Below are 17,270 nucleotides of genomic sequence, written 5' to 3' on the forward strand. Positions count from 1 at the left end.
CAATCTCCACAGTGATCATATGTAATCTCAGACCCTGGCACCCAGCCCACCTCCTAATCTTTTTGATTAAAGATTTCCATTTGCCTCCACCCCACCTTCCTTTCTACCCATCCCACCAGCATTATCAGGTAGCAGAAATATAGTCAGTGAAATCACAACAGCTTCATCAAGAACTGGGTATACTCTTTTAGACTAGGTAGAGACCCTACTCCACCAAGCCCGAAGGGAAGGAGTCTTAAGAGAAGACGTGCCTTGGGATTAAGGTGGAAAGCTCTATGGTTCTTTGGGTTTTGCTGCTGAGCTGGTGCTTCACGATCTGCAGATAACCAGGATCAGCTGAGATCCTTGGAGTCTTTAGGATTAACCTGAGGCTGCTGGAGAGTTGTGCTATGCTTGGGCACATGGGCAATCTGGGGAAAGGTGGACAATCATGCCCACATTTGCCAGGGGGGAGTATCCTTGGCAGTTTCTTGGCATTTCTGGGCACATAGTGATTGATGATTGAGAGGAACTTCATGCTGTAACAGAAAGACCCTTTACACTCTTGGTGTTTTTGCTGTTCTTTGAAGAAAAAAGTTACCATAGACATTTAGGGATCTTTTGATCATTTGATAGATTGTTGGAGGGTGGGGAGAGATTCCTAGCTTTCTCATATACCTAAAAAGACAATTACAGATAAATTTAACAAAGTATCTGGTCAAGGCAGTGGGTAAATGTTTATACCAAAACACTTAGTTTATGGGTGTTTATATGGTATTCATTCTGTTTATATCCTTAAGAAATAATGGTCCACATATATTTGTTGGTTATCTATAACATTATATATACACATATATGGATATATGATTTTGAAAGAGGGATATTTCGTCTTTTTTTTTTTCAAATCCTATATAGTACTGTATGAAAGTTTCCTTCCTAATTTTTCCCTCTAAGTCTCTCAGGTTACCCAAACCCATTAAAATAAAGTAAAATGAATTATAGAAATTAGTTTTTTTTCCTATTAGGGGTTTCACATATCTGATGCTATCTAAAATCTTCTCTTAGCTCTCTACTCCCTTTTCCACTTGTAGTATAAAAAACATTTAATCATCTTCTAAATTTAGGATAGTATAAGTGACAAGATGTATGATTATGGATTTGGATTCAAATCTTATATCTCTTCCTGATAACTTGTAAGGTCTGAGAAAATTCAGGAAACATTGATGGGAGGTAAATACATATTTACTAATATATTTGTCAAGAAATTCTTTGGGTTATTATAGGTGAATGTTATAATGACATAACTTTGTGGCTATATATATGACTCCTTGTATGTATATATAGGTTTGTACAGATTGGGTATATTTAAGCTAAAGCATTACTAATTGGTCTTTATTTTTGTGTTGACATGTAGAACTTAATGTGTTCATTTCTCCTTTGGGGAGAGTATTTTGGATAGATTTGCTTATGTAATTTGTGCATTTTTATAACCAAAGTTAAATTTAAAAAATAACTGTTATTAGTTTTTAGGAGTAAATGTAAGACATGCCCATTAAAAAAAATAAGCATAAAGAGGTATATAAAATTAAAAGTCAAGTTTTCCCTTCATGTCCTGAAATTCTTCATCCAAATCTCACCCCTCAAGGAAAATAGCTATTAGCAGTTTATTGTATGTATCCTGCTAGACTTTTCTCTATGACGAGGTAAAGTTTTAATTTTGACACTGGTTTATTTGCCATTTCTATAAAGAATTTAGTTTCTCAATTAGAGCAAGTTTATGTAATAAAGTTCTTGGATCTGTCTGAAACATTTAAAAAACTGAAATAAAGGACAATCAAATACTAAAGTTATGAAAAAGTATAAATTTAAATATCTGCTTTAAAGAAAAACAGACACAGACCAATGGAACAGAATTGAGAGCCCAGAAATAAAGCCACACATATATGGACAACTAATTTACAATAAAGGAACCAAGACTATACACTGGAGAAAGGAAAGTCTCTTCAATAAATGATGTTGGGAGGTTAAAGAAGTACGAATTAGTAGTTGAGAGACGGTCAGAGGATGAGCACAGCATTGAGAATGTAGTCAGCAGTAATGTAATGACTATGTGTAGAGCCAGGTGGGCAATAGAGCAATCGGGGGGTGGGGGGAGGGATTATTTCATATAAATGTCTAACCAATGTACTGCATACTTGAAACTAATAATGAAATAAAATGTGTAAAAAAATAAATGGCGTTGGGAAAACTGGACAACAACATACAAAAGAATAAAACTAGACCACTATATTATACTACACACAAAAATTAACTTGAAATGGATTAAAAACTTATCTGTAAGACCTGAAACAGTAGAATGATAATAGAGGAAAACATAGACACTAAGCTTCTGGACATTGGTCATAGTGGTGTTTTGTGAATTCGAGTCCAAAAGAAAGGGAGCAAAGCAAAAGCAAATGAATGGAACTATATCAAACTAAAAAGTTTCTGCACAGCAGAGGAAACCATCAACAAAACAAAAAGGCAACCAGCCAAATGGCAGAAGGTATTTGCAAATGATATTTATATATTTGGTTAATATCCAAAATGTATAAAGAACTCATACAACTCAACAACAACAAAAAATCCAATGAAAAAAACAGGCAGAGGATCTGAATATACTTTTTTCCAAGGAAGACATATAGAGATGGCCAACAGGCATATGAAAAGATGTTCAACGCCACTAACTATTAAGGAAATGCAAATTAAAACTACAATGAGTTATCACCTCATACCTGTTAGAATGACTATTAGCAAAAAGAGAAGAAACAATAAGTGTTGATGAGGATATGGAGGAAAGGGAACACATGTACAGTGTTGGTGGGATTATAAATTTGTATGTGGGATTGTAAATTGGTACAGCCACTATGGAAAACAGTCTGGCGGTTCCTTTAAAAATTAAGAATAGAACTACCATATGATCTAGAAATTCCTCTTCTGGGTATTTATATGAAGATATATGTACCCCTATTTCATTGCAGCACTATTTGCAATAGCCAAGATACAGAAACAACCTAGGTGTCCATTGATAGATGAATGGATAAAGAAGATGTGGTATGTATACACAATGGAATAGTTAGTATTCAGCCATAAAAAGATGAAATATTGCCATTTGCAATATCATGGATGGATCTTGAAGGTGTTATGCTAAGTGAACTAAATCAGATAGAAAAAGACAAAAACTGTATTATTTCACTTATATGTGGAATATAAAAAAAAGTAACAAACAAAACTGAAAAACAAAATAAAACAAAAACTTGTAGATACAGACAGAAGGGTGCTTACTAGAAGAGAGACGGAGTAGGGGGAGAGCAGATTGGGTAAAAGGGGTCAAATATATGGTAACAGAAGGAAATTAGACTTTTGATGGTGATCATGCGATAGACTACACATATTGAATGATAATGTTATACACCTGGAATTTATATAATGTTATTAACCATTGTTACCACAATAAATTTAAAATTTTGAAACATCTGCTTTTATTGTCCATCATGTTATACAGAAATCTAGAAATAATAGGTCTGTAGAGATCTACTTACTCTAAGAATTTTTACATCATAATTTACTGTAGTCATCACTTCTAGTTTGTGGAATAAAAATATTTGCCTGCCTGTGAGCTCAGTTTGAAAAGTTATTTGTATACCAAATGATGTGACTTGCTTATCTGAAAGTGTTTAATTTTATTTACCGGATTTTAAAAAGTAGGACTGTTTTATTTTGAAAAATATTTGTATACTTCATTTATCAGGTAAGTTGTTTCCTGAGGAGCCGACGACAAGCATAATTTTCATATTCTTTTTTGACTGTGGTAAATACGGGAATCGATTAACAAATATATAATGCCTAATAAAGGCAGAGTCTTTCTCAGGATATAGTGTTGAATATCAATTCTTTTTTTTTTTTTGGAATTAAAATAGTCACAGAAGGGGGAAAATGTGGATTTCAAAGAGAGATTCTACAAAATAATGCACATTTAAAAAAACCATCTGTTTTAATGGCCTTCAATTACTCTTGGTTCATTAAAAAAAAAAGACTTAAGTAAAAAGATTAGTGTTCTAGGATCTCAGCACTGTTTCTTCAAAGTTTGAAAGAGTTGCCTCAGTAGAGAGATTTGAATATAGGTGAGATTGAAAGGGGAAATGTTTGGAACTAGTGGAATTTCAGACTTGTAAAGAACCTAACCACGCCTTCCCTGACATCATCTTCCTGGCATGTGTTATTATAATTTAACTCCTCAGTGCATCAACAACCATTTCCTTTGGAAAAAAAAGAAAAAGGACTGCAGTTTAATTTGGGATGATTTGCCTTCCCCAACTAATTTTGCATAAATTTCGATTTTCTTTTTATTTTAAAATATTAAACAACTGATTGATGGGCTTTGCCAGATATTCACCTTTCAGAAGCTTGAGTTACCTGAAAATTTCAGAAGTGTTTACTCAGGAGAGAAGAAAGTGGGAAGCAATACTACAATCGTTTATAGTTCTAACAGGGAGATTTTGTGTGTGTGTTTACTACATTTTCATCTAGTTTTTGTCAAATTACATTTAGTAGAACTGAGGACTAAGAAATTTTAGGTCTAACTGGGGGCAGCTACTAGTTCTGTTGTTTAATGGTAATGTCTTTACATTAATCCCTCCTTTTCATTTTTAGGACTACTACACTAATTTATGCTCTCAATAGATTATATTTACTTTGATAATAAACATCTCATATGATCTTGCTTCTTACTTCTCCACCGCTATCCCTTGCCCCCAGGTAATTTTATACCTGTTGCCAGAACAATCTTCCAGCATTCCAGCAGTCTAGTGCTGAGTTTTTGTATAAAAACCTTTAGTGACTAAACAAAGTTAAATCCCTAGCCCAATATCCACTATTTACCCAGCCTTTTCTTATCTTCTCTACTTCTTCCTGTGAACTGAAAAAAAAAAGAAAAGAAAAGTATCATTATCAGAAAGGATTTATTGGGGTGGGAGGCAGAAAGGGTTGCAACCAAGCACATGCAGACATGGCTAGCAGCAATGCCCCGTTTGCTAAGATGGAGAGGTACTAATTACAGGGTGAAAAGGAAGTTAAGGGGAGGGGCAGTTACAACCATAGAGCTTCATTTTAAGCATAGAGTTCTTCCTGTAGGGTTCTCCTATGACACAGAGTGCAAGAACTCCTCCCACAAGCCCAACTCCTCCCCCATACCCTCTGGACTGATCATGTTTGCTAAAGTCTCAGTCATAAGCGTTATCACCTGCCAAGATCCCATTGCATTCACTCTGCTATAGTCAGTTGTATTACCTCTAGTTCTCTGGATATATCCCTTGATTGTTAATTTATATTTCTCATTCCATAAGAAAATATGATGTAAAACAGAAACATCTAGACGAGAAACAGGACAAGGGAATATAGATTAGAATAAGAGGTCAGTTGGAATTAAAATGCACATGTACAAACCATAGTTTTATCCTGGAAGATGAGGACTGAAGAATGGTCATTGATTTTGTCAGTGTAGAGGTGGTTGGTGACTTTGACAAGCAATTTCAGAGTGGGAAGCAAAAGCAAGGTTGGAATGGGTTGATGAGTGACACAAGTTGAGGAAATAAAGCTGGTGTGTATTGACTAATCTTTTAAGAACTTTGATTAAGATAGAGAACAGAATCCAGTTAAAAAATAGGCTAAAGATCTGAACAGATATTTCTCCAAAGAAGATCTACAAGTAGCCATCAAAAGATGCTCAACATCATTAGTCATTGAGAAAATGCAAATCAGAACCACAATTAGATACCACTTCACACCCACTAAGATGGCTGTAATCAAAAAGACAGGTAATAATATGGAATAATTGGACCCATCATACACTGCTGGTGGGAATGTAAAATGGTGCAGCTTCTTTGGAACACAGTTTGGCAGTTTTCCTTAAAAGGTTAAACACACCGTTATCTATGTACCCAAGAGAATTAAAATATATGTCCAAACAAAAACCTGTACACCAATATTCATAGCAGCATTGTTAATAATAGCCCTAAAGTGGAAACAACTCAAATATCTCTTAACTGCTGATTGTATAAATAAAATATTGTAGATAACCCATGCAATGAATTTTGGGATTTTATTCAGCAATAAAAAAGAATAGAGTACTGATAACATCTACAAAATGGATGAACCTTAAAAACATGCTAGTGAAAGAAGTCACTCACAAAAGACCATATATATTATGCTTCCATTTATGTGAAACGTCCAGAATAGGCAAATCCATAGAGACAGAAAGCATGTTAGTGGTTGCCTAGGGCTGCGGGGGAGGAGGATGGTTGGGGGCAATGGGAGTGACTGATAATGAGTATTGGGTTTCTTTTGGGGGTAATTAAAATGTTCTAAAATTGATTGTGGTAATAGTTGCACAACTCTGTGATCTAAATACCACTGAATTTATACTTTAAATGGGTTAATTACATGGTATGTAAATTATACCTCAGTAAAATTGTTATTAAAAAAAGATGGGGAGCAGAGAAATGAGGCAAAAGCTGGAACAGGATGGGGGTGGTGTTGACAGAATTTTCTTAAAGATGGAAGATATGGAAGCCAAAATGCAAAAAGAATCATGTTTTCCAAATATACATGTTCATAATTCTTTAAAATGTTTTTGTGCCTTATCTATTCAGCCTTGGATCCCTTTTTTTGCTGTCACTTCTTTTTGGAATGGCCTTTCTATTCCTTTGTTCACTCCACCCACATTCATTAAACAGTTCCAGCATGCTAGGCCTTGGGGCTAAGGTATTATTGTGGCCCTTTAAGAACCCACAGTCAAAATTGTCTTTCAAAACCCTCCTTATCCTTTTAAGTTCAGCTGGAATGTTACCTCTTCTATAAAGCTTCTCCAAATCCCTCCACCTCCCAGCCTCAAAGGGATCTTTTTTCTGTGCCTCCATATTATTTTGTACTTCATATATGGTATTTATATAACTTTGCATTATATGGGAATCATTTAGGTGATTGTCTTACCTTTATTGCTGGACTGTAAACTCTGTCAAGGTTATTTGGATTATTAACCCCCAGAACATCTGACATAACATCTTAAGCATATCTAGTAGATGCTTTAAAGATATATCCTAATAAATGTAATTCAGCTAATGTTAGGCATTAAATTAAGGTTAAGCAAAGGAAAGCAGTGTCGTGTTCTGTACAAATTGTGAAATATGAAGTTTAGGGAGATCTGAACTTAAATATGGCTTTTGTCACTTATTAGCTGTGTGACCTACTTCCAAGTTATTTATGCATTCTGACCTTGAGTTCTTCATCTTCAAGTATTGATACACGTTGTTAGATTATTTTGAGGATCGATAATATTTATATTTGTAATCAGGTATCAGCATGTAAATAGACTGTTATTTCTTTTATCAAAAAAAACTTTTTACTGATACCACCTCCTGCTGCTGCCTCATTTCTCTTTACCCCTTTACAGCAAAATATCTTGAAAGAGTTGTTTATTTGAGTGTATGTACTTTGTATCTCCAGTTTATTTCTTTTTATTATTTTTTATGTTATTATCTTTAATATATTATTCGAAACTACAAAATATTACATCTAATTATAAAACATAAGAGGAAGACATGTAAACCCACCTTCCAGTTCAAGAACTAGAATCATTGCTTATAAATTGCATGTAATTATATGTTTCTCCCCATCCCATCTCCTACCTCCCCTTCAGAGGTAACCACTCTCCTAAATTTTATATTTATCATTCTATTGCTTTTCTAAAAAATATAGTTTAAAATCATGCTTAATTTGCTTATATACATTGTTCTAATGTTATGTAACTAATTGTTATAGTTAATATTATATTTTTATATATAACATAATATAACAATATAATAGAAATTTTACAGATGAGAAAAAATGAGGTACAGAGAATTTGATAATCACATTACTAGTGAATGCCCTAGCTGGGATTTGAGCCTAAATAGTTTGGCTCCTAATCTGTCCTCTCTACCACTACCATATTGCCTTATTGCAATACATGGTCTTCTGGGGTCTTTTTTTTTTTCACTCAATATTACATTTCATGATTGATTCATAGCTGTGGTTTATTCATTTTCAAGCCACATAATATTTCATTTTGTGAATATACCATAATTTATCCATTCACCTGCCAATGACTTTTTGGATTGTTTCCAGAGTTGTTTGTTTGTTTTTGTTATTCCTAACAATGCTGCTCTGAATGTTCTCATATATGTGATACCTTTGTTTAATTTGAGTTTATATCTACAAGTAGGATTGTTGAGTCATAAGGTATGTGAATGTTTGCCTTTAGGAGATTTGCTTTCTAAGTGTACCTAAATTGCTTTCTGAGTATACCAAACCTTTTTTCCATCACCAATGTGTAAATTTTACTGTAGATTCACATCCTCCCTACTTGTTGATAATGTCAGACCCCTCTCATTCTCTCTTAAATTCAATCTAATTAAGCTTTTACCTCACCACTCCACCAAAACTGCTCTTATGAAGGTATGCAATAACTTTCATATTCTTGAACAGTCAGTTCTTAGCCCTCTTTGTACTTAACCTATTTTCAACACTTGACACAGTTGACCATGCTATTCCTTGAAATACTTTATTTGTTTTACAGAACACCACACTATCCTGTTCTTCTAGTATCTATGGCCTTTCCTCTTCAGGCTCCTTTACTGTTTCCTCCTAATTTTCCTCATCTCTAACCCTTATAGTTCCCCAGGACTGAGTCCTTGAGTTTCTTTTCTGTCTACACTTCTCCCTTCATAATTTTATTCAGTCTCATAGCTTTTAAAATATCACCCAGATGATGACAACTCTCAAATTATATTTCTGACCTGGACTGCCCTCCTGCATTCCAGATTCATATGTCTAAAGTCACACTTGACACCTCCACTTAGATGTATATTAGATATTTCAAATTTAACACGTTTAAAAGAGTTCCTGCTTGCTTTCTGCTTCCCTGCCCTGCCTGTCTTCTCCATCTTAATAAATAGTAGCTTCATTCTTCCTGCACTCAGGCTAAAAAGCTTGACTTATCGTTGACTCTCCTCTTTCTTTTACAGCCCCATATCTAATAGCATAATAATAGTACTTACTTTATTGGACTGTTATAATTAATGACTGGAACATAGTAAATGATCACTGAAGTTAGATAATAATTAAAATTACCCATGGAAGATATAATTCCATTCTGTTTATTCCTATTTGCATACAAACAAGCTTATAGTTTCTCCCATCTTAAAAAAAAAACAAAAACAAACCTGCTTTAATCCTATGTGTTCTGCCAGTTACTGTCCCATTTTTCTGATCTCTTGCATGATCAAACTTCTTGAAAGAGTAGTTCCTATAGAGTCTCTACTTCCTTACCTTCCATTCTCTTTTTCTTAGTACTGTATTTGTTATTTTATTTTTAACTGTGGTAAAATATACATTATATAAAATTTGCCATTGTTTTCCATTTTTAAGTGTACGGTATAGTAGTATTAAGTACATTTATTTACATTGTGATGCAACTAATCTCCAGAAGTCTTTTCACTTTGCAAAACTGAAAGTCTAAATCCATTATTAAACAACTCTCTATTCTCCTCCCTTCTCCCCCAACCTCTGGCAACCCGTTCTACTTTCTGTCTCTATGAATTCTCTAACTACTTCATATAAGTAAAACCATACAGTATTTGTCTTTTTGTGATTGACTTATTTTACTTAGCATAATGTCTTCAAGTTTCATCCATGTTGGTACACGTGTCAGAACTTCCTTGCTTTGTAAGGCTGAATAATATTCTGTCGTATGTATATACCATATTTTGTTTATTAATTCATCTGTGAGGGACACTTGGGTTGCTTCTGTCTTTTGGCTGTAATGAATAATATTGCTATGAACATGGGTGTACAAATATCTTTCAAGACTCTCTTTTTAGTTCTTTCGGGTATATTGGTAGAATTGCTGGATCATATGGTAATTCTATTTTTAATTTTCTGAGGAATCACCATATATTTTTTTTCCATAGCGGCTGTACCATTTTACATTCCTACCAACAATGCTCAAGGGTTCTGATTTCTCTACATTCTTGCCAACACTTATTTTCTGGGTTTTGTTTTTTTTTTTGATAGAAGCCATTCTAATGGGTGTGAAGTGATATCTCTTTGTAGTTTTGATTTGCATTTCTCTAATGATTAGTGATGTTGAGCATCTTTTTATGTACTTGATGACTATATATCTTATTTGGATAAATGTCTATTTAAGTCCTTTGCCCATTTTTGTAATGGATTGTTTATTTTTTGTTGTTAAGTTATAGGAGTTCTTTTTATATTCTGAATAATAACTGTAGCCAGATATATGATTTGCAAATATTTTTTCCCATTCTGTAGGCTGCTTTTTTACCTTTGATTGTGTCCTTTGAAGTATACAAGTTTTTAATTTTGATATAGTTCGGTTTATCTATTTGAAACTGTCAAATCCAATTTCATGAAGCTTTTCTCCTATGTTTTCTTCCAAGAGTTTTATAGTTTTAGCACTTATATTTAGGCCTTTGGTCCATTTTGAGTTAATTTTTGTACATAGTGTAAGGTAAGGGTCCAATTTCATTCTTTTGCAGGTGGATATCCAGTGTTCCTAATACAATTTGTTGAAAAAACTGTTCTTTCCCCCTTGAATGGGGAAATAAATAATTCCTAAGTTTTAAATTGTGCACCATTCTTAATAGCATGATGAAATCTCATGTGAATCATCTCTTTGTCCAGTGTATCCACACCATTTACGCTACCTTCCCATTACTCACTTAGTAGGCCTCTTAGTTATCACCAGATCGACTATCTCATATCCCAGTGCTTGTATTCAAGTAACTCGTATTTTACTCAATAATGGCCCCAAAATGCAAGAGTAGTGATGCTAGTACTTTAGATAAGCCAAAGAGAAGCCATGAAGTGCTTTCCTTAAGTGAAAAGGTGAAAGTTCTCTACTTAATAAGAAAAAAAATTGTATGCTGAGCTTGCTAAGATCTATGGTAAGAACGAATCTTCTAGCTGTAAAGTTGTGAAGAAGGAAAAAGAAATTTATGCTAGTTTTGCTATTGTACCTCAAACTACAAAAGTTACAGCCACAGTGTGTGTTAAGTGCTTAGTTAAGGTGGAAAAGGCATTAAATTTGTGGATGGAAGACCTAAACAGAAAATGTGTCCCGATTGATTGCAACACGTTGCACCAGAAAGCATTGAGCCTATACCAAGATTTCAGCAAGGAATCCCCGGAAACAAGTGACACTACAAGTAAGGGATGGTTACACAGGTTCGGGAATAGATTTGGACTGAAAAATATAAAAATTACTGGAGAGACAGAGAGAAGCCACATTCACATAACTTTTATTGCAGTATATTCTTATAATTATTCTATTTTATTGTTATCATTAATCTCTTACTATGCTTAATTTATAAATTAAATTTTATAATAGGTATGAACGTATAGGAAAAAATCATACTATATATAGCGTACAGTATTATCCACGGTTTCAGGTATCCATTAGGGTTTTGGAGTGTATCTCCTGCGGATAAAAGGAGGATTACTGTATTTTCTGTTGTTTAATCTTTTATTTTTCTTTCTGGGACATTTCCGTTATTGTCTGTTTATCTTCTAGCCCTTATGGATATTTTTTATATCTGCTATCATATTTTTAATTTCCAAGAACTATTTTTTTGTCTCTGTATGTTCCTTTTTTATTTAATTTTGTTTTTCCTTCATAGCTGAAATTTTTTTTGTTAAAATTTCTTGAGACTTTTAATTATTATTACGTTTTCTTCTGTCTTGTCTCTTTCTTTTGAGTTCCTTTTTTGGTTTTCTGTTTGTTTTCGTCATTGACTTCAAAGGTTTTCCTTAAATGCCTCATGATTTTTGGCTATTAAATTAAGTGGAAGGCATTTAAAAACCAAGTGGAAAATCTTACCAAATGGTGGACTTCACTATAGGTGATCTAGCTGTTCCACAGAGAGAGACCTGAATGTCATCATTTATAGAGCTTTTCTATTGGGCTGGTCAGTTTCCTCAGAGAGAAATCCTCCAATCTCCTAGGAGGGATGGGGTTGGAGAAACGGCTGTGAGTGTTACTTAATCCCCATGTTTTCAGTTTACTACTTTTCCCACTCAGCTTAGAAGGTATGAATCCAGAGTCCCTCTGGTACATTCTCCCCAGAGAATCAACTAGTTTTCTTCTGGAGTAGAGGTGGAAGTAAGGCAGTGGTAGCCTGATTGTGTGGCTAACACCCCTGTCTTTTTAGGTACTTGTCTCTAATTTCTGAGCCTTTCTAGAATTTTAGAGGAGACTCACCTTTCTTCTTGTTTTCTTCCTATTAGGTTTCAGCTTTCTTTGCTCTTCTGTTATGTATCATTTATACATCTGGTGTTCAGCTTCTAAAATGTTGGGATCTGTTATCTGTTTTCTTTGTCTTTTTTGATACCTCTATAATAATTTTAGTGGGTTCTGGGAGTCTTTAGAGATAATTACATATATTAATTCAAAATCTTCTATTCACTTTTCATCCCCCTCCAATCTGGCTTCTGCCTGCATCCCACTAAAACAGGTCGTTACAGCCATCAGGTACTTCTTTTCCCCCCAGTTTTACTGAGATACAATTTATATATAACATTATATAAGTTTAAGGTGTTACAACATGATGATTTGATACACGAATATATTTTGAAATGTTTACCACACTAAGGTTAGTTAGCACATCCTTCATTTCATATAATTACCATTTTGATGTTGTTATGGTGAGCACATTAAGACTTTACTATCCTAGCAACTTTAAAGTATACAATACAGTATTATTAACTATAATCACCATGTCGTACATTAGATCCCTGGAACTTATTCATCTTATAACTGGAAGTTTGTACCCTTTGAACAACATCTCCTCTTTTCCCCAACCCCATGGCCCTTGGCAACCATTATTCTACTCTGTTTCTATGAGTTTGATGTTTTTGGATTCCACATGTAAATGAGACCATACAGTATCTTTCTAATGTATTTCACTTAACATAATGCCCTCCAAATCCATCCATGTTGTTGCAAATGGCAGAATTTCCTTCTTTTTCATGTCAGTATAATATTCCATTATATATACATATATACATGCACACACACACACACACACACACACGCCACATTTTCTTTATGTACTCGTCCATTAGTGGACACTTAGGTTGTTTCCATGTCTTGGCTATTGTGAATAATACCTCAATGAACATGGGAGTGCAGATATCTCTTTGAGATAGTGATTTCAATTCCTTTGGATATATATCCAGAAGTGGAATTGCTGGATCTAACGAAGTTCTATTTTAAATTTTTTGAGGAACCTCCATACTGTTTTTCATAGTAGCTGTTCCAATTTGACATTTCCACTAAGAGTGCACCAGGGTTCCCTTTTTTCCACATCCTTGCCAGCATTTGTTATTTCTTGTTATTTTGTTGTCGTTGTTGTTGTTGTTTTATAACAGTCATTCTAACAGGTATAAGGTGGTATCTCATTGTGGTTTTGATTTGCATTTCCTTAATGATTAGTTATGTTAAGCGCTTTTCATATACCTTTTGGGCAGTTTTATGTTTTCTTTCGAAAAATGTCAATTCAAATCTGCTCATTTTTAAATTGGATTCTTTTTCTTCTTTTTTTTTTGCTATTGAGTTTTATGAGTTTCTTATATATTTTGGATATAAACTACTCATCAAATACATGATTCGAAAATATTCTCTCCCATTCTGTAGACTACCTTTTCATTTTTGTTATTGTTTCTTTTGCTGTGCAGAGGCTTTTTAGTTTGATGTGGTCTCACTTGTTGATTTTTGCTTTTGTTGCTTCTGCTTTTGGTGTCATATCTAAAAAATTATTGCCCAGATTGATGTCAAGGAACTTTTTCAGTTTTCTTCTAGGAGTTTTATGGTTTCAGGTCTTACGTGTAAGTCTTTAATCCATTTCAAGTTAATTTTTGTGAGTGATGTAAGATAGGGGTCCAATTTCATTCTTTTGTGTGTAGATATCCAGCTTTCCTAGCATAGTTTATTGATGAGATTATTTCTTTCCCCATTGACTGTTCTTGGCTCTCTTGTCAAATATTAGTTCACCATATATGTGGGTTTATTTCTGGTTTCTTGATTCTGTCGAATTGATCTGTGTTTATTTTTATTCCTGTACCATACTGTTTTGATTACTATGGCTTTGCAATGTAGTTTGAAATCAGGATGTGTGATGCCTCCAGCTTTGCTCTTTCTCAAGATTGCTTTGGCTATTTGGGGTCATTAGTGGTTCCATATGAATTTTAGTATTGTTTTTCTATTTCTGTGAAAAATGCCATTTGAATTTTGATAGATATTGCATTGAATCTGTAGATGGCTTTGGGTAGTATAGACATTTTAACATTAACTCTTCTGATCCATGAACATGGGATATCTTTCCATTTACTTGTCTCTCCTTCCATTTCTTTTTTAGCAATGTTTTGTAGTTTTCAATGTACAACTCTTTTGCCTCATTGTTTAATTTATTCCTAAGTATTTTATTGTTTTTGATGCTATTATAAATAAAATTGTTCTTTTTTTTTCAGGTAATATATAGAAATGCAATTGATTTCATTGTAAGTGTATAGAAATGCAACTGATTTTTGTTTGTTTATTATGTATCCTGAAACTTTACTGAATTCGTTTATAGGTCTCACACTTTTTTGGTGGCATCTTCAGGATTTTCTGTATACAAGATCATGTCATCAGCAAACAGATCATTTTACTTTTTCCTTTTTGATTTGGATGACTTTTTTCTTTCTTTCTTTTTCTTTTTCTTTCTTTTTTTTTTTTTTTGCCAAATTGCTCTGGTTAGGACTTCCAGTACTATTTTGAATAGGAGTGGTCAGAGTGAGCACCCTTGTCTTGTTCCTGATTGACGAAAAGCTTTCAACCTGTTACCATTGAGTATGATATTAGCTGTGGGCTTGTCATATATTACCTTAATTATGTTGAGATATGTCCCTTCTATGCCCAATTTGTTGAGCATTTTTATCATGAAAGAATGTTGAATTTTGTCAGTTGCTCTTTCTGCACTTATTGAGATGATCATATGACTTTTGTCTTTTGATCTTTCAGTGTGGTGTTCATATTTATTGATTTGTGTATGTTGAACCATCCTTGCATTCCCAGGGATAAATCTGACTTGATCATGGTGCATGATCTTTTTATGTACTGTTGAATTTGTTTGCTAGTATTTTGTTGAGAATTTTTTCGTCTGTGTTCATCAGGGATTTTGGTCTGTTTTTTTCTTGTAGTGTCCTTACGTGGCTTTGGTATCTGGGTGATGCTGGCCTTGTAAAATAAGTGGGAGTGTTCCCACTTCTTCAGTTTTTTGGAAGAGTTTGAGAAGAATTTGTATTAAATCTCCTTTAGATGTTTGGTAGAATTCTCCTGTGAAACTGTCTGGTCCTGGGTTTGTCATATATGGCCTTTATTATATTGTTGGGAAGTGTTTGATTGCTGATTCAGTCTTCTGTTACTAATCTATTCAGATTTTCTATTTTTTCATGGTTAAGACTTGGTAGATTGTTTAGGAATTTATTTAATGTTCTATTTTTTCATGGTTAAGACTTGGTAGATTGTTTAGAAATTTATTTAATTTGATGATGTGTAATTGTTCATAGCAATCTCTTATGGTTCTTTGTATTTCTGTGGTATCAGTTGTAATATTTCTTCTTTCATTTATAATTTTATTAGAGTCCTCTCTTTTTCTTGGAAAGTCTAGCTAAAGGTTTGTCAATTTTGTTTATCTTTTGAAATAACAAACACTTAGTTTTGTTGATCTTCTCTATTGTTTTTCTATTCTCTATTTCTGCTTTGATGTTTCTCTCCTTTTTCTTGCTAACTTTGGGCTTAATTTGGTCTTCTTTTTCTAGTTCCAGTTCCTTGAGGTTGTCTATTTGAGATATTTTCTTCATGTTTCTTACCGCTATTAAATTCCCCCTTAAAACTGCTTTTGCTGCATCCGTAAGTTTTGGTATGTTGCGTTTCCATTTTTGTTTGTTTGAAGATATTTTGTTATTTCACCTTTGACCCATAAGTTGTTCAGGAGTGTGTTGTTTAATTTCCACATATTTGCGAATTTTCCAGTTTTCCTCCTGTTATTGATTTCTAGTTTTATACCATTTTGTTCATAAAAGATACTTGGTATCTTAAATTTGCTGAGACTTGTTTTGTGACCCAACATGAGTGTTATCCTGGAGAATGTTCCCTGTGCACTTGAGAAAAATGTGTATTCTGTTGCTTTTAGATGGAATGTTCTTTTAGGTCTATTTGGTCTAAAGCATAGTTCAAGTCCAATATTTACATATTGATTTTTTTTGTCTGGGTGATTTATCCATTGTGGAAAGAGGGATATTGAAGTCCTCTACTATTATTGTATTGTAGCTCTGTTAGTATTTGCTTAATCTATCTATGTGCTCTGATAGTGGATGTATATATGATTATGATTGTTATACCGCCTTGACGAATTGACCCCTTTATCATTATATAACAACCTTCTTTGTCTCTTGTTACAGTTTTTCACTTAAAGTCTATTTTTTTCTGATATAAGTATAGTTATCCTTGCTCTCTTTTGGTTTTCATGTGCGTGGAATATCTTTTACCAACTTTTACTTTGTTCCTATTTGTGTCCTTGTAGCTGGAGTGAATCTTCTCTAGGCAGCATATAGTTTGATCTTGTTTTTTATCCATTCAGCCACTCTGTGCTTTTTGATTGGAGAACTTAATCCATTTACATTTAAAGTTATTATTACTAAATAAGGATTTATTATTTCCATCTTTTTAATTGTTTTCTGGCTGTTTTGTAGTTCCTTTTTTCCTCTCTTGCTGTCTTCCTTTGTGAATTGACAATTTTATTTTCTTTCTTCTTCTCTTGCTGTCTTCCTTTATGAATTGATGATTTTCCATAGTGATATACAGGCATAATTTGTTTTATTGTGTTTTGCTTTATTGTGCTTCCCAGATATTGTATTTTTTTACAGATTGAAGGTTTGTGGCAACCATATATCAAGCAAGTCTACTGGGCCATTTTTCCAACAGCGTTTGCTCACTTCATGTTCCTGTGTCACGTTTTGATGATTCTCACAATATTTCAAACTTTTTCATTATAGTTGTTATAGTGATCTGTGATAAGTGATATTTGATGTTACCATTATAATTGTTTTGTGGTGCCATGAGCCATATCCATATAAGACAGCCAACTTAACTGATA

At 33.6% G+C, this 17,270-nt stretch overlaps 1 protein-coding gene across 3 annotated transcripts in view; it reads left to right on the plus strand.

Annotated features, from left to right (window-relative positions):
- RBMS2 (RNA binding motif single stranded interacting protein 2) overlaps positions 1–17,270 on the plus strand; it is a 47,489-nt gene that overhangs the window by 1,925 nt on the left and 28,294 nt on the right. The gene's annotated exons all lie outside the window — the stretch shown is intronic.

The sequence above is a fragment of the Pteropus alecto genome, unplaced genomic scaffold, assembly GCF_000325575.1.
Source record: "Pteropus alecto unplaced genomic scaffold, ASM32557v1 scaffold433, whole genome shotgun sequence".
NCBI classification, from domain to species: Eukaryota; Metazoa; Chordata; class Mammalia; order Chiroptera; family Pteropodidae; genus Pteropus; species Pteropus alecto.